Raw genomic sequence first — 19475 nt, 5'->3', positions numbered from 1 at the left:
GTTAAAAAAGCAAATGGCATAATTAAAGTTAATATAAACATTTTTGATATGGAAAAGGAAATGAATGTTTTTGTGATAGACAGAAAGAATTTTGACTATGACTTTTTAATAGGACTAGACTGCATAAAAGAATTTTACTTGTGTCAAGATGAAAATTTGAAAGTACATCAGAAATTGCCTGGTTCTAAACCGTTTTTTGAAGAACAAAATAATTCAAATATAATAAACTTTAATGAACACTTCTGTGAAGAAAACCTTCAAATTTATATAAATCATCTAGATTTCAAGGATCAAGCACAGATTGAGGAGTTGATATCAAAATATAAATCTGTATTTGCAAAAGATAAATATGACATAGGAAGAGTAACGGGTTATGAGGCACACATTGATTTACAAGTGGAAAAATATTGCAGTAAAATACCATATCGTTGCACTATTCAAGATAAGAAGGAAATAGAAAAACAGGTTGCAAAGTTATTGGAAAAAAATATAATCGAGGAATCATATAGCCCTTTTTCAGCGCCTGTTACACTCGCTTACAAAAGAGATGAAAATAAAAAGTCCAGATTATGCATAGATTTTCGAGAACTTAATAAGATAGTTGTTCCACAATCGCAACCATTCCCTCTTATTGAAGACCTTATAGTGAAAACAAGAGATTGCAAATTTTTCTCTACGCTAGATTTGAACTCTGCCTTTTGGTCTATACCATTGCGTGTTACTGACAGATACAAAACTGCATTCGTCACACAGGAGGGCCACTACCAATGGACCTGTTTGCCGTTCGGTCTAAAGACAGCACCAGCCATTTTTCAAAGAATAATGTGTAGCATAATACGAAAAAATAATCTAGGAGAATTTGCAGTAAGTTTCATCGATGACATATTAGTATTTTCAAAAACATTTTTAGACCATATAAGACACCTAAAACAATTATTTGAAGCCATAAAAAATGAAGGCCTAAAACTCAAATTTTCTAAATGTATGTTTGCAGCACAATCAGTCAAATACTTGGGTCATATAATACAAAATAACTCAGTCAAACCATTGAAGGATAATTTGATATCAATACAAAATTTCCCAATTCCAAAAACACAGAAACAGGTAAGACAATTTTTAGGGAAAATAAACTTTTACCATAAGTATGTGCCAAATATAGCAATAAAACTAGAGCCTTTGCATAATCTTTTAAGAAAAGGACAAATATTTAACTGGACTGAGAAATGTCAACAGTCATTCGATGAAATGAAACAAATTTTATGTTCTCAACCAATATTAACAATCTTTGATCCTAATCTGCCTATTCACATATATACAGATGCCAGTATACAGGGACTGGGAGCAGTCTTGAAGCAGCCACAAGACAATAATGAAGAAAAACCTGTTGCATACTTCTCTAAAAAGCTAAATGAAGTTAAAAAAAGGAAGAAAGCAATATATCTGGAATGCCTAGCAATTAAGGAATGTGTCAAGTATTGGCAGCATTTATTGATAGGTAGAAAATTTACTGTATTTTCTGACCACAAACCGTTAGAAACTATGAACATTAAATCAAGGACAGATGAGGAATTGGGTGAACTTACATTCTATCTGTCACAATATGATTTTCAAATTAAGTACTCGCCCGGCAGATACAACATTGAAGCTGATTGTCTAAGTAGAAACCCTGTCCTTGGACCAAATGAAAACCAAGATGAACAATTAAAAATAGTAAACACAGTAAAACTGCAAGAAATATTAGAAGATCAAGAAAAAAATGAAAATATACAGTGCAAGAAAGATAAATTAATATCAAAAGACAACATTTATTATAAGAGAGTAAAGAACAAAGAAAAAATAATTTTATGTGAAAAATTTAGCATAGAATTCATAAATAAAATTCATAAAGACATGGGTCACTTAGGAATTAGGCAGATGCAAAGTATGATTAGTTCATTGTATACAGCGAAAAACATCACAAAGAACATAAAAAGAATTTGTGAAAATTGCTTAGTGTGTTTAAAAAACAAATCAAGAGGACAGAACAAATATGGATTAATGTCACATTTGGGACCTGCCACAAAACCGTTTCAAATATGTTCTATTGATACAATTGGAGGCTTTGGAGGTTCACGGTCCGACGGTCACACGGTCGACGAAGAAGTATTTACATCTGCTGGTGGACCATTTTACTAGGTATGCACATATTTTAACTTCAAGTACACAAAACTCAAATGATTTCATCAAACTCATAAAAAACTGTGGAGAAATTCACAATATTGAATTGATCCTATCAGATCAGTATCCAGGTATTAATTCTAAGGAATTTAAAGGATTTTTGGACCAAAAAAATATTTGTATAATCTTTACAGCAGTAAACTCGCCTTACTCAAATGGCCTAAATGAAAGACTTAATCAGACATTAGTCAACAAAATCCGATGCAAAGCAAATGAACATGCTAAAAAAGGTGCATGGACAACCATTGCACAAAACTGTGTAAAAAACTACAATGAGACGAAACACTCGGTTACTGGATATGCTCCAAAGTACCTACTATATGGCACAGATGTTTCTCTTTTGCCGAATGAGATAAAGCTAAAAAAGACTGAGAATGATTTAGTAAAAGACAGGAAAAAAGCTTTAGAAACCACAATAAAATCTCACAATTACAACAAAGAAATCTATGATAAGAATCGAATATGCATAGACTTTAAAGTTGGTGATATTGTCTTTGTGGAGAATGGTAACAAACTTAATAGGAAAAAACTGGATGAATTGAAACTCGGACCTTATAAGATTATAGAAAAAATATCGAACACAATCTACAAGATAAATACGGATCATAAGAAGTCGGAGTCCAATTTTTTTCACATCTCGAAACTAACACCAGCTCCTGATGGCATTTATTCTGAGAGTTTGCGTGACTAAATAGGTACCTGATTGTATTTACTTTTGGGAGGGAGATGTAAAGAAAAATGTATTTTTCTTTATTTGAATTTTGCCGCCATTTAGGTTATAATTGACAGATCCTTCTGTTCTACGACTTCTATGTAATCTATAAAAAGAAATGATGGCCGAATTGACTAAAAACTAAAAAGCATTTTTAATTTTTTTTGGTTTCGGCGATTATTAATTTAATAACACTAAATGTCGTTTCTTTGTTTTTTCCAGGTAAGATTTTTCTTACTTATAATTTAAATGTAATAATTTAAGGTTTATGTTATGTGGATCTACATTACTAAATTAAAAACTTTGTTTTTTCCAGAAACCCAATTGTGTTATTATTTTCTACAAAATCGTCGAAAATTCTAAGAAATAACCTTATATATTTAGTAATAAACTACTTGGCTTTTAGTGAGAAGAACTTCGGAATATTATAGATTAACCAGAATCTGATGGCAAATGTTGATGGCAGATTTTCAAAAAATATTCTTGATCATTGAATATTTTTTTTTAATTTTAAGCTCATAATATTAGTTATATTTTTTAACATAAGTAAGTACTAGACGTTCTCGGCTACCATATTTTTTTCTGGGATAAAACTGTCATAACAACTCTATTTCCGGGACTCCTGACTCCTTCGCATTTATAATATAACAATTATAATTGTGAGTACTATTAAGTACTTACGAGCAAAACTTCTCAATTAATGCTAAGTAGGATTATCTTTTGACTATTACGTTACTAACGAATGGTTAGCGAGACCTTTATTTTCAGTTCACATCTTCACTTAAACGTAGCATTAAGCTGGTGTAAGCGGCAGTGAGTACACTTCGTCGATTAGTTCCATATAAGCGCTCCAACTATTAACGGTTTAAGCGGATAAGCCCCAAAACTAATAGCTCAGACACGAGATACTGTTGATTATTCAAATCTCATTGATACTAAATTTATTCCATTATTCAAACTACCTCTAATGAAATATTGCTTCACTTTGTCTTCCAAATAATCCTTACCTCCACAGTTGTTATTTAGTATAATTACCCCGTAATCACTTTATACGACCAATAAACACAAGCAAAATTTTTTTTGTAGACATTAATGTCTACAAACAAAATTTTATCCTTAAGGATAGTAGCGTAGCATATTCAACGAGTTACAAGATGCACTTGAATATTTCGATAGTAATGTTTGAATTTAGGAATGTTTGATCATCACAAAGTCATCAGCCGCTTGTGTGATGTGTCAAAATAATTGATCCAATATTATCATAACCCTAGTCGTACATTTTGTTTTCGAACGAAATGGTCAGAAACCAAATGGGTCAATCTTGACAGTCATTCTTCAGTCAAGTAATGAAAATTGTGTAAAATACAACAGCTCTCAAATAAATAATTTTCAATTTATCATTACTAATTAAATAATTCTATAATCCCTCTTTTTTCAATGGTGTTTTCCTGTTTAAATATTTTATTGTCAAACTGCACCATACTGCACCTCTCTTTAGACGAGAGATCGATAGAGAAAACTGTAAAAGATTTGAATCGTGGAATGAGGTCATCACCTCGTAGCGGGATATGGAAATTAGGTTCTCGGTACCAATTAGCTCTTTATAATTGAACTTTGTTGCGATTTCGGAACCAGGTTCATTCTTTCAAACTAATAAAGCCCTCATAGATTAAACAAACCTCTATTTGCATTACCTAAATAAGGTTCATTTTGTACTATTATAAAATACATTGTTTCAAGAAGCACCCAGATTCTGCTATGCCAACATTAATACAGTTTTGATGTATTTTGGTTTAGGAGAACCAGAAAATAGTATCATTATGAAATGTTTTCCATTAGGTCAAAACTCCAAATTCTAGAGTTTAGAGAAACAACTACGTTATAAGACAATACAATCATAATAGTACTAGCCCAGTAGAGTAAGATTTTTTTAAATTTAATTTTTAAAATTATAGACAGAAATTTTTTGTACCAGTGTTTAGAGGAAGTCACAAAGAGTTTAAATTAAAAAAAAACGACCAAATACGACGTGTGCGTTAGCCGCCATATTGGTTTGAGGGTCCAACCTTTTTTTAGCTATATCTCCTTTATTTTTTATTTTTTTAAGAAAATGATAAGGATCAAATTTGTCGCAAATCAAATCTGTCGCAAAAGAACGGTGACAGATAGACTTAAAATTTTCAGATATTATGTATTTTGTTTAATGTTTCCCGCTATAACAACAAATACTGAAAACATAATAATATTATATTTAATATTTGATGGGGTTCCGTTATAACAAACAGGATTTTAGTGGCCTTTTTTGCTTTTTATCAAAAATATCAGCACTAAGACAATTAAAATAAGCATAAAATATTTAATTATATTTGTACTTTCATAATTAATAATAAAATTAAAATAATACAAATATTTAGGGGGGGCTCCCATACAAAAAGCACAAAATTTTGTCTATCTTTGCCTTATAATGGTACGGAACCCTTCATTAGCGAGTCCGACTCGCACTTGGCCAATTTTTTAACAATGATTCAGGTGTAGGTTGTGCTGTAATTGTTATAGGGTCTAATTCGTGATCTGAAATATTCAGAACATTAATAAAACACAACTTTTCGTGCACTTTTTCCACTATATTAAGATATTATTACAACTTTTAACAAATTACACGACCGGTTTTGAAACAAATCATCATCAGATTTGTTTCGAAACCGGTCGTGTAATTTGTTAAAAGTTGTAATAATATCTTAATATAGTGGAAAAAGTGCACGAAAAGTTGTGTTTTATTAGTGTTCAATATGAATTTCCACCAAGAACCGACAATACAATCAATAACATATATGAAATATTCAGTTTTATCCAGCCGGAACTCAACCCGGTACATTTACCATAGGTGTAGGAGCTTGAATATTGATTTCCAAAAAAATTCATAAGGATCTGTAGAAAATTTAATGATCTATCACCTACACCTACATTTGTTTCTACAATTATTTTTGCTAAATTCGATAATAATTGACATACAAGCGAAATTAAACTTTGACTTGTTTTTGCACTTATCTCCGTAAATATTGATTTTACAACGAAAACTAGAAGAACTCAAAATGTAGAAAATAAAATTTACAACAAATTTAGTCCTTATTACTTTCGTAACAAAATAAAAAATAAAGGATATAATCACGGACGTAAAATTTTTTTTACGTCCGTGGATATAATATTTAAAAAAAGATTTGATCTTCAAACCAATATGGCGGCTAACGCACCAGTCGAATTTGATCGAGTTTTTGAATTTAAGCTATTTATGACCCCCTAAAAATAGGTACAAACTGACTATAATAATTAATTTAAGATTCCATACAAGGCTGAACTAACTCTAATGGACTATACAGGTTATCTGGAACATTTTTTTGACATGATTACTATCAAGTCGTTTTTATTATTCGTAGCTATCAAGCTAATTTTTCGTGAGTAGCTTCATTTTGGTAAGACGAACAACTATTTCCTCTGTGGCGGTACTCACAATTCGCCTAACATTCCTGCATCGCGCTATCGAAGTTTTCTGAGCGTATCGGTATATATACGACAGCTGAAATGTATCACGTGGGCTCCGGCCTGACCGAGCATAACACCTCGCTCGGTCGGAAGATCTTCCTTTGTGGCGGCCACGCATATCCCACATTGGTGACCCTCGACAGAACACGCCTCCTTCATCATCATCACTCCTCGCCCCTCCGCACCGCGCCAGCCAGCACCGCCTCATCGGGTACCTCGTCCACTAGCCGCAATGTACCGCGGCCTGGGCGACTCCGCATTGGCATCATCGGGCTTTCTCACTATACCGACCGGTCAGCAAGCAGAGCACATCTCTCCTGGTCAGCACGTAGCATCGGCCCCGCACGGCAGCTTATCCGACTCACTGGATCCCGTGCAGCAGCTTACAGTTCCGATTCACTGGGACTCACTGCAACAGTTCCGACTCACTGGAACTCACTGGAGCTGGCGACTCAAGCGACAAGACTTCAAGATTCGACCTCCGGTCTTCGGGGGGGAGTGATGTGGCCCACAATTCGCCTAACATTCCTGCATCGCGCTATCGAAGTTTCGGAGAACGGCAAGATATATAACAACGTCTGAAATGACATCAGTGGGCTTCGGCCTGACCGAGCATGCTATCTCGCTCGGTCGGAAGATCTTCCTTTTCGGCCGTCACTAACAACGTTAAACCTCTGCGGAAATTCTCGATAGTGGTAGCTAATAGAGATAGAAAGGATTAAATATTTCAATTTAACGATCCTAAAATATGGATTGTTCTAAATGTAGGTCAATGTTACTAATAAATGATATAAATAATAACCTATGTAATACTCTAGCTACTCACGAAACATTTGCTTGATAGTAATCAAGTCAAAAAAATGTTCTAGAGTGGTTCCCTATAATATACCACAATAATTTTATTTTTCAGGATAAAGAAGATCATAGTTGTAATGTTTAACCCAAAGCAAAAAAGTTAAGGTATCATTAGAATTCAATTTCCCTTGTATTTTATTATTTATAGTATTCAGTATAATAATATTATTTATAATTTGCCATTCTGAAAATAACCGTTTTGCACATCATATTGCAAATGATTGGAGCCGACAGGAACCGTGAATGCGACACGTGGGCGACGCTTGATTGATTCCTGGATCTTCCCGATCACTTTACATTTTCTTTACTTTTCCATTAAATAAACCACTTTAAGATTACCGTTTCTCAGAAATGTCACGATGAAGCCGAGTCACTACTCGGCAGTAGACACTTCTACTAATTTGAAAAGTCAAAGAACGAAAAACTTACAGAAGAGAGCGCCTTTATTATTGAGCTCCATTCCCTATCGTATGAATGTCACGATCTACCTCATACTTTAAGTAACGGACCCATTTAGTCAAAATGCAGAAGTTAGGTTACGTTCACGCGGTTACAGAAGAACTTGTGAAATTATTCGAGCGCTGCACTCCAAAATAACGTTCCCTACATTCGGCGAACATGCGTTGAGACGTTAATTTTTTTTAAATAAAATAATAAAAAAGCCTTTAATTAGGTATCATTATAGCTGTTGATCCGTTTTATCACTTGCGATACGTCACATCCCTTAATATAATTTTAACTTCAAACTTATCAGTGAAATGTTTAATGTTACAATTAAATGACGACCTCTGTGGCTCAGTGGTGAGCGCGTTGGTAGCTCAAGCCGGGGGTCGCGGGTTCGAATCCCGCCGACGGAACAAAAGGTTTTCAATGTTCCTGGGTCTGAATGTGTATTAAATATGTGTATGATATAATAAAAATCTTAAATATATGTATAGTATAAAAGTATTAAATATATTTCCGTTGTCTGGTACCTGTAACACAAGTCCTTTAGGTACTTAGCACGGGGCCAGACTGACGTGGTGTGAAGCGTCCATAGAAAAAAAAAAAAAAAATTACTAAAGCGGATTTGTAGAACAAGTCTTTACGGATTTACGCTGTGAGTTTTCTCTGTAAAAAAAAACAATATAAAAATAACTGTTCACAAAAATTTTTGTAAATGTCGGGGTCGTGCTTAACACCGCTGAAAGCTCACCAGAGTGGACACGACCCAATGTTTGAAACATTAGGTAGCTGTCTCGAAGCGTTAAATTGAAACTTGGACATACAATTAGGATTTAATACTCCGCTCTAAGCCGGATTAGTAAAACTACTTAAGTTGTCTAATTTTGTAACAGTCTGCATTAATTTCTCTCAAATCTGCATTAAAATCTGCATTAAAAAGTGGTTTGAATTCGACTCTCCATTTGGAAGGAAATTCTCTGGGTTGACGAATATTTCTAACTAAAATAAGTTCTATAAGTCTTAAAAAAGAATACATTTTAGAACATAACATAAAATTGTTACCAAGTGTATTTAAAAAGGTTAAAAATAACATGACACAACTTTTTTACTTGCAATGGAAAATTGTAAGGTACGCCCCAATAAAATTTATTTAAATAAGTGTTAAATAGTAGGCAGCACAGACGGTGCCAACGTCGTTAATATAACGATATAAGCTGATAACTCCCGCTAATGAAACAGGTCAGACGTGGGCAATAAAAACAACGTAATTCGGAATGCTCAGCGGTTTGTTAATTAGACAACTTCCATCCGGGAACGGCCACTCGAACAGTCTAGTGCACTACAAAACGACTGCAAACCTGCAACCATATTACAGGGTTGTCAGACGTTCAATATTATTGTGATACGCATTGCTAATTAGAGCGACTGTGCCCCTCGAGGGCCCTTGTACTTCTTAGTTTAGCTTTATTAGCTAGAAGGCGAGTGGCTGCAGCTTCTGAACATGGAAAGGCCATTCCTGCCGGTTGCTACTCGAAATTTAGTATGATTAGACCTTAAAATTAGCAGAAAGTTCTCATCATCATTATTATCGTAAGCGTCTCCCAACGAGTGCCTGCCGACCTAATTTTGGGCTGCCCGTAAGCATCTCCATTGAGCCGCATGTCGCAGGTTTGTCTTACTGTGGTCTCACTCTATCACTCGTCTGCTCAATCAACAATTTAAATAATATATTATACAAATCACACTCGTAATAAACGATTAGTACGCGAAGGAAGCCGTAGGACATGTTCTAATTCGACGAGCATTAATATTCTGCGATAATATCCCCGCGCAGTGCAAACGCAATCAAACTCGGCAAACTCAAACACTGAGGCTGTCCTCGTAAACGAGTAATCGAGTGTTCAATTGAGCAAGATCTCGATTATCCAGAAATTGAAATCGAACGCGGCAAGCGAATTGAAAACGAATACTCGTTGGTACTTTTTTGGTTCCAAAGAAACTCCAAGAAGCAATCTTTATAGAAAATTGTTACAAGAAAAAGTGGAGCGAGAATGAATTTAGTATGATTGCTGCGCAAGTGGGCAGTATTTAATTAATAATGTAAAGACGACCATATTCTCTGATATTGCCCGTGATCAACACCGGTTATGTATGAAATCTAGACAGTTTTACAATCCTAGTTACAATTAATTGCCAAAGGAGATTAGAGGCCTTCAGATAGAGGTACGTATATAGAATAATGTTCTCTGATATTTAAATAGGTACGCATAATTTTACACAAAAAATCGAAGATTCGTAGCCGCTCTCGTTGCCACATTTATATTTAAATAAAACGGTAGTACTAAATAATTAAGCTGTAAGGTACTCCAAGGGCGCCTCTTGAGCTGAACTCTATTTCAATGGATTAAGACCTTAACTCCACCGGGTTTGTCAGCGAAACACCTCAAAACTCGTTTAAATTCACATCTTTTTCGTGTCTAAATTGGAAGAAAATACGTATAGATATTAGTCTAAAGTTGTAACGAAAATGCGAGGCCGTACATAATAATCGAAGCTAATATTCAATAATAAATAATAATGTATTTTTGTCAAAGAGATGCTCTTATCTAATTTTATGATGAAAGTAAAGTATTATAATTTTATTTTTTAGAACCAGGTGAAAGAGCGATGAACTTTACTTCATTAGGTACGCTTCCCTACTATGGTTTCTCTTAGACATGAATTTGAATTTTAAAATGAGCGTTGCCCTGATTTAATGTTACTACATAATTATGTACAGGTATTCCATATTATATACCTTTTTCGTACAATTCTATTATATTTATTTCAAATCTAGAGTAAGCGAGCAAAACCAATTTTTATATAATTACAAAAAAACAACATAGAGCGTGCAAAATATGTATGTCAATGTAATCTCAATAATACTATTAACGAGTGATAGATAAATAGTAACACTAATTTTTTAAATATATTTTAAAGATTATAAAGTAATTGCATTCTATACGTACACTCAAAACATAACACCCCTATAACACCCCTAGGAAATAGTACCTTTCGGTTGTTATATTATAGCATAGACGTGAAAATCGGCAGGACCCGGCAGGCGTTGATTGGAGAGCGGGTGGTTTACAAAGCTATCCAGATTTCACACCATTCTTGTGACAACTAAACCTATTGTTGTCTGAAGCATATCAGCTGTGTTTGCACTTCCATTATTGTTTGCTTCATTATATATTCAATGAATAATTAAACATCATTGAGAATTTAATGGCGCACTAGTGCTCGTATTTAGCTGATGATTTGCTGAATGTGTACTTCTTTAAAATAATGGAATCATTACCATTTTAATCGTTATTAATTATTAACGAAAAGGTGTGTTTATATTAGGAGATAGACTTACCTCACACATGAATGCAGAAATCATTTTGATGTAATTTGGTAATAATACTTTAGGTTACTGCACAGGTTTACCATTTACCAATATGAAAATCATGAAAAAGCAACAGCTTGACCAACATTCAGTTTTTGATTTAACTTTCTAGATGTTATTTCACGTGTAATATTATAGCGAAGTATAATTCATTAAAATGGGGCCTAATGGAATTAAAATTAAGGATATTTAAAGAAATCTGTCGAAATAAAGACATTCCCAACAAATGTTTCAAAATGGTGAATTTATTTGCATAATTCGGGAACCGAATCCTTTTGTCCGTTCCCGGCGTCGACATAATAAATTCGCTATGTTCTACACTCCAAATATTCTTCTTAACAAAATTATTAAGCCACCTAAAAGGCACCTTTTTCAGCGACTTTCATAAAATAAATAAAGCTTAAATGTTTTTGTCAAAGAAAATTAAATTTCCATATTTTGTAAGGGGTTTATAGTTTTAGGTGTCAGCTATAATTCAGGAAGACCATTTTTGATTTGTGAAAGCTTTTCAGTATTTTACAGGTTGATAAAATTTTCTTATCTAATCTTATATCTTTAAACGAGCAATTCTTGTATATAAATATATAATTGGAATCTCGGAATCGGCTCCAACGATTTTCATGAAATTTAGCATATAGGGGGTTTCAGGGGCGATAAATCGATCTAGCTAGGAATCATTTTTAGAAAATGTCATTTTCATCGGAGACCGAGCAAAGCTCGGTCAAATAGCTAGTAAATAATAATTACAGGTAGGTTTCTAGTAATTTTTTTCTTATATTATACTCTTTTCTTTCTCATCAGGTAGGTTTCTAGTTATTTTTTTCTTATATTATAATCTTTTCTTTCTCATCCTCTCATCACTTTTTCAACCCGTTATTCCATTTTTGCAACTCTCGATAGAAATTGTTAGTTCACACTGAAATTTACGTTACACATCGTCTCGCTTCATTTCAGGGTGACATGACTCTTAGTGGTGAAAAACAAATAAAAAAAATTGCAAAAAAATTACAGTTCACACTGAAATTCGCGTTACACATCGTCTCGCTTCATTTCAGGGTGATATGACTCTTAGTGGTGAAAAACAAATAAAAAAAAATTACAAAAAACTTACAGTTTACACTGAAATTCACGTTAAAAATCGTCTCGCTTCATTTCAGGGTGACATGACTCTCAGTGGTGAAAAACAAATAAAAAAAATTTACAAAAAAATTACAGTTCACACTGAAATTCACGTTACACATCGTCTCGCTTCATTTCAGGGTGATATGACTCTTAGTGGTGAAAAACAAATATAAAAAATTTACAAAAAACTTACAGTTCACACTGAAATTCACGTTACAAATCGTCTCGCTTCATTTCAGGGTGACATGACTCTTAGTGGTGAAAAACAAATAAAAAAAATTTACAAAAAAAATACAGTTCACACTGAAATTCACGTTACACATCGTCTCGCTTCATTTAAGGGTGACATGACTCTTAGGGGTGAAAAACATATAAAAAAAAATTACAAAAAAAAATACAGTTCACACTGAAATTCACGTTACGCATCGTTTCGCTTCATTTCAAGGTGACATGACTCTTAGTGGTTAATAACAAATATTTTAAATTTGAATATGATTTAATTTATAAATATTGGCAAATAGCTTTTCTTATTACTTTATTAGGAAACTGTAGAATAAATTTTCCCCGAGCATTATGTATTCCAGCAGTGTAGGACATCGGTGATTCGCCCGCGAACACAATATGTGTAAATTTAGAAAACGTTTTCGGCACATTATTACTTTAGGGATTTTCAAGGAAATTGCCTTATTACCCGTTTTCAGTTCGATTCTAAGCTAGGATTTAGTGGGATTTGCCGGTCCGCGAAATATATTTATTCATTAAATGGTGGTATCGGTGTGCGCACACTTTAATATTTTAACTTTACCATTAATTATATTTTATTAAACACTTAATAATTAATTTCGTGAAATTGATACTCGTGTAAATTGGTAAGGTTCTGCAACATATTTCTTTGAATTTTATGCTGCTTTTGCATAAAATTCAAAGAATATCGTCTGTCTTTAATTATATACAGGCTTAATAATAAATCAAGCGCATTATATCATAGGTAAATACTAGGAATCGTTATCGACCATGAGAAATGTAAAGGTTTTTTTTAATGAAATATGGGGGCAAACGAGCAAACGGGTTACCTGATGGAAAGCAACTTCCGTCGCCCATGGACATTCGCAGCATCAGAAGAGCTGCAGGTGCGTTGCCGGCCTTTTAAGAGGCAATAGGGTAATAGGGGAGGGTAGGGATGGGAAGGGAAGGGAATATGGGAGGGTAGGGAAGGAAATAGGGTAGGGGATTGGGCCTCCGGTAAAATCACTCACTCGGCGAAACACAGCGCAAGCGCTGTTTCACGCCGGTTTTCTGTGAGAACGTGGTATTTCTCCGGTCGAGCCAGCCCATTCGTGCCGAAGCATGGCTCTCCCACGTATAGTAGGTAATGTTACATTATGAAAGGTAATAATATTATAATGCAGTGTTTTAAAAGGATGGTACCTACGGAGTGTTTTAAAAATAGTATTTTTTTAACTCGTATCGGAACTGAAAATGAAACACGAAAAGGCCGTAACCACACTCAACGCATCATAAAGCAAGCTTTGAGGGGATTCAGGGCACGTAAATGTGGTGTATGAAACAAACTAAACAGTAAGAATACCGGCGCCCGCTCGTAGGTAAATTGTTTTGCTTGTTATTTATGTTCGGCTGCTTGCTAATACGTGCGTTGTGTGTTAAGGACACCGGGAATTTTCCTACCGAGTTGCAAGTCAATACAAACAGATGTGATTAGGGATTGTAACACCCTGTAACTTATACTACATGTAGTTACAACTTCTTATTGCATTAGGTGCCTGCTTAATTGGACATTTATACGCTATTTCTATTTATAGCTTCACACCCCATTCTTATAATAAGGGCGAAAGTTTCTCAGAATATTATGTATGTATTTATGCAATTCTAACCTAACTAACGGATTTTTAGGGTTCCGTAGCCAAATGGCAAAAACGGAACCCTTATAGATTCGTCATGTTTGTCTGTCTGTCTGTCCGTCTTGTCCATCTTTCCGTCTGTCCGTCTGTCGGTCTGTTCGTCTGTCCGTCTGTACGTCTGTCCGCCTGTCCGTCTGTCCGTCCGTCCGGCCGTACGACCTTTTAATTCCATAAAAATAAACATTATTGCTGCTGCGAAACCCTTCATGGGCGAGTCCAACTCGCACTTGGCTGACTTTTTATGAAATTTGGTTCGATGATGTGTAGAGTTCAGAATAAAGTAGGCTGTTTTTAATATCCTGTGATCGTATTTAATGTTAGCGAGGAAATAGAATTAATCAAAAATTTTCAAAATTCGGCACTATAAGGGTATTAGGCACTATTGTAAAAATCCATACTAATATTGTAATTGCGAAAGTGTGTCTGTCTGTTACGTCTTCACGCTCAAATCGCTAAACCGATTCTGTTGAAATTTGGCATGGAGATACTTGAAGTCCCGGGAAAGGACATAGGATACTTTTTATCCCGGAAAAATTTACGGTTCACACACGATAAACGAATTTTGGCGCAACGGAGTTGCGGGCGTCATCTTGTTATAAATATATAAATATTGTACTGCTTTTGTATACGACTGTTTGATGCCAAAATAAAGGAAAAAAACTGTGCTCTACATACTGTGATTTTGTTTTAGATGAGAACAAACTGCGAGAAGGTGAAAGCGGAGGGCGCTACTAACACATACAGTAAATAATCCGACCAGAATCTGTTATTTGGCAAATAACAATTTGGCAAGTAATCAGAATATTGTCAGAAACAAACGTAGAACAAATCTTTTTATTTACTGTCTGTGCTGGTGCTGCCTTTAGCGAGAAAAAATTGCAGTAATAATATCTTCCATTACAAAGTAATTTTCGTCCGAAGCTTGTTAAATAACTCTGTGATCCGTGTAACTACTGAATAATCAGTAGAGGTCGCGTGCGTCGCAGTCGTTTACGCTTCCAGAAGTAATTATTTTGTGTTGACTCCACTACTGCGTGCTCGGCAAATCTTTATTGATTCTGACTAAATGACATGTCAATTTTCACTTTAATAGTTATGTACCATCGAGGAAGTTGATTCCTATGCAATTGACAGACCAACGTTATTTGGTCGAATATGTCAATTCAATGTTAATTGTGATCTGTCAGCTGGGTTTGACGTAACGCAACCAAACTACTTAGGTCCCCGATTTGCATAGGAATCAACTTCTCTGATAGTACATTACGAGATGTTAGTTGTAGCTTCGGAGCAATTCGTTTATCATGCGGGAAACCGTACATTTCTCCGTAATTTAGTATATTCAAATTTCAATGTCCTTTTACGGGATTTAAGGTATTTGAATGATCTAAAACCATACTGAGTTGGAGCGTGGAGACACTATAGGGAGAAATACATGGCACACTTTCTCATTTATATTATTATATTATTAGTATGGACATGTATGCCTTAGATCATGCAATCCCTCAATAAAGACGATTGGCAATTTGACCTTGTAATTACAGAAATTACGAGAAGCCTGTACCCTGATTCTACTTTTGTAACATTAATACACCTTATTATAATATTATATACTCCGACTTCTATTAAAAACAAAATCGTATTCTCATAAACGTCAAACAAACATTATAGAATATAGACCTACCTGCGTTGGTTAGCATTTTCATGGGAATACGGAAAAATAATGACATTTTGTAGTTTAATAGGTAACGGACCAAAACTTTTAAAAACTAAGCTGTTTTATATCGCATTAGTAGAATCGAGGTACAGGTAAAGTACCTGTTAAATTACATAGTAATTCATCAGAATTTGGAACCTATTACAGCAATTGAACCAGGCTCATTTACATTCAGCCACAATACAAGATTGAGGTTGTGCTTTAAGGCTCCTCTCCACGTTGGGCCAAAATAAAATACCATTATTGCCACAATGATAATGAAGATATCTATAACATGCATAATTGACGTTGAACAATGGGTGATCATAGATGAATAGGTAATCTATCATAAAGTATTGGTCTATTATAGAACATTTTACTACTTCTCCTACGCCACGCCGTTCTAATCTTCCTCCATCTTACGATTTTTCGATCTGCAGTCTATCCCTTAAATGATTTGATTTACATAGTCTGATTAATTAATTGAGCAGCACGATCTTGCGCTAGTGTAGCTGTCAGTGGGAAAAGCCGTTGAGATCGATTTAGTTCCAAATTATGATAATAATATAAAATAATATAGCTGTGTTCGAAGTAGCGAAAGCTTTGAGATCGAGTTGATTCGATTCTCGATTCGATTCTGATTTTGTCGGGAGTAAGGCAGCTTGTCATGAGTTCTGAAACTCAAAGCGAGTTTAATTTTTACCCATCCCAATATGTGTTACACTGTACAACGCCTATTAATAAGCAATATTAATAACGTATATTTGAATACACTGCTTTATCAATAAGCTTGTTATGTTACATCTCGAACAGTCAAAAGAAAATCTTTTGCTGCACGATAATAATATAAAAAGTAATAGCCCTTCCAATATGTTTTATGATTTGTTCGCTTTTGCTCTTATTTTTATGTAAGTACACAATATTGAGTTAAAATTATCTAACCCACAAAGTTATCCAAAATATTATGTATTTGGGCTCAAAAATGATTATTGATTTCTTGTAATAATAGGTATTAATTTTTCTTTTAAGTTTTTATTATTTCATAAGATTTTAATTTATTTACAGTAGGTAAATGCAAAAGTTATCACTTGCTCCAGCTGATAATGAAATTTGAATATTACATTGTTTAACATCTCGTACTCAGAAAAAAAGGTGTCTGAAGTGAAAATGTGACGCGATAAATCACGTAACCACTACGCCAGTTGGTCGTACAGTAAATAATTCAACATTTTCCACATTAAATTCCTAAACGAAACTAAGAGGGCGCGGCGTTATTACAAAACCGCATTCTTTTATCCACCTTATTATTTATTCCTCGTGTTACCTTAACAAGGGCTTATTATGAAGTCTAAAGAGAATAAAGTGAGTACATATTTAACGTGAAGTATACCTTCGAAGCCTAACGGGGTTTATTAAATCAGATTATGCATAAAGTATTCTAATTACGGTACAAACGTTAAGGACCGTATTGCTTCAGCTATATTTTACCTTTATATTTTATCGCGATCGTGTATAATTTATTAAAATTATATTATTATTAATATAATAAGCTACTACTAGCGTACTCGTAGTACGAAAAGGTGGTTGTTTCTCCCACATACAAAAAAATCACTGAAGTTTTATTACTTATTGAACCCGCCTTTAAAAGGTCGAGGAAGACCCGAAGCATACGTTTTGGGCGTGCACATCTTGCAGAGGATTGACGTTAAAATGTTTTTATAATCCACGATTGCTGACATAGGTATGGCGTGACCATCCACGGCAAATGTTTGAACTAAAATTATGTTAAAACCGGGGACATATTTGCTTCCATATCTTGTGTCATCATTCCAACCCTTTTCCTTTTGTGTTATCTAACAATAAAAAATTTGGGAAAGTATCGCAAACTGCTAAAAATTTATTCCTTGTGATACAGTTAAATATCTAGAAAATTATCGCATATTTCCTATAATATTATGCTTGAAAAAGTAAAGTCCTCTAATAAGTAAGCATGCAGTAGTTACCTTTTATGTATTATAAAAAAAAAAAAACAGCTATAATAATTTTCTTTACTCACTAATATTTTAATGACATAGACAATATACTTATAAGTACATATTATAAACATAACAATAAACATAATATTGATTAATATTATTGGACCCCCATACTCTAGCTAGAGACAAGCAATTTGTGTTACAGCAAACAAACGTACTATCATTAATAGAAGCTATGGTTATTGGTTGGGATTGCTCTTTGATCTAAATAATATTACTCATTTTTGTACTCGTCTAATATAATCCATTTGTTTTATTATTTAATACCTATATTGCTGTCTTATGGAATCATCTTGCCTTTGGTTGTTACTATTATAAAAGGTCTAATCCATACATGGTAGATTACGAGAAGATCGTACATGCAAATTAAAATGCTATGAATGTAAAGTATTACGTTTTACCCTTTTTAGGTTAGGGTTCCGTATTAAAAATACAAGCTACCGGAAATCTGGAATTTAATCCAGTCCTATGCGGCAGAGTTTTAGAAGCCTGAAATTAATCATTGCTATGCCAAAATTTCTCTTTTGACTGACTTTATAAAAGATGCTCTAGTGTTTAGAATACATTGTATATTTTCATTTAACTAAGTTATTGGTTAAACTAATGTTATATTAAAAGGATAAAAAGTAAACATTGAACTACAAATAAGTATCATTATTAATAATCATTATTGTAAAAGAATAATAATTATTATTTGTACCATTAAATTTTTTTACTTGGCCTGTTTCACCACTTCCTGATAAGTGCCGGATAGGCTATCTACAACTTAACTTGACAGACAGAGTATGGAGCATCTGTCAAATAAGTTGTGGATAGCCTATCCGGCACGTTATCAGGAAGTTGTGAAATAGGCCCTTAGAATGTTCAAAAGTGACAGTCTGTCCCTTTTCAAAATTCTCACGGAATGTTTGAAACATAAATTTTATACTTTCAGTATTTTAACTTGTAAATTGTATTTGTACTAATTGAAAGTATTATTATATCAAATGAAAGAACAATGTTAACAAAAAAAAACTTTTTACATTTTAATATCAATTTAGAAAATAATAATTATATATAGTACGTTACACGACTCTATGATAGACATCTATTGACAAAAGCTTCAGTTGCTGAATGTACTGTCTAGTTAATTTGCTCTACCTAGCTCTACGAAATTAAAGGCTCTACTCAAGATGGTGGTGCCCTCTATTGACAAAAGTTGTAACCAGGCGCAGTGCTAGTAAGGTTGTTCGGCAAGCGTTGAATTAGTAAACCGATCGGTGTATAGATGGTGCTACATACCAGTTTTTTATTTTCAAAGTGAACATATTACAATAACCCGAATAACCTGGATAATATTTGAATAGTGATACTGATATTGTGGGCTGAAATATTATTATTATACAGTAGTTTATCGCGCGGAAACCGTACATTTTTCCGGGATAAAAACTATCCGGGACCCAAAGTATCTCCCCGCCTTTCAGAAAAATCTCGGTTCAGTGGTTTCGTGAAGAGACAAAGGACAGAC

At 34.0% G+C, this 19475-nt stretch overlaps 1 long non-coding RNA gene across 1 annotated transcript; it reads left to right on the top strand.

Moving 5' to 3' along the window:
- Nucleotides 1–878: 878 nt before the first annotated feature.
- LOC121727347 lies at nt 879–1415 on the top strand. The gene is made up of 2 exons (XR_006035653.1): nt 879–1104; nt 1319–1415. It is a non-coding gene; the product is annotated as an uncharacterized LOC121727347 (long non-coding RNA).
- The last annotated feature ends 18060 nt before the right edge of the window (nt 1416–19475 follow it).

This window comes from Aricia agestis, chromosome 5 (assembly GCF_905147365.1).
Source record: "Aricia agestis chromosome 5, ilAriAges1.1, whole genome shotgun sequence".
Taxonomy (NCBI): Eukaryota; Metazoa; Arthropoda; class Insecta; order Lepidoptera; family Lycaenidae; genus Aricia; species Aricia agestis.
This window is presented reverse-complemented; position numbering and strand designations above follow the sequence as displayed.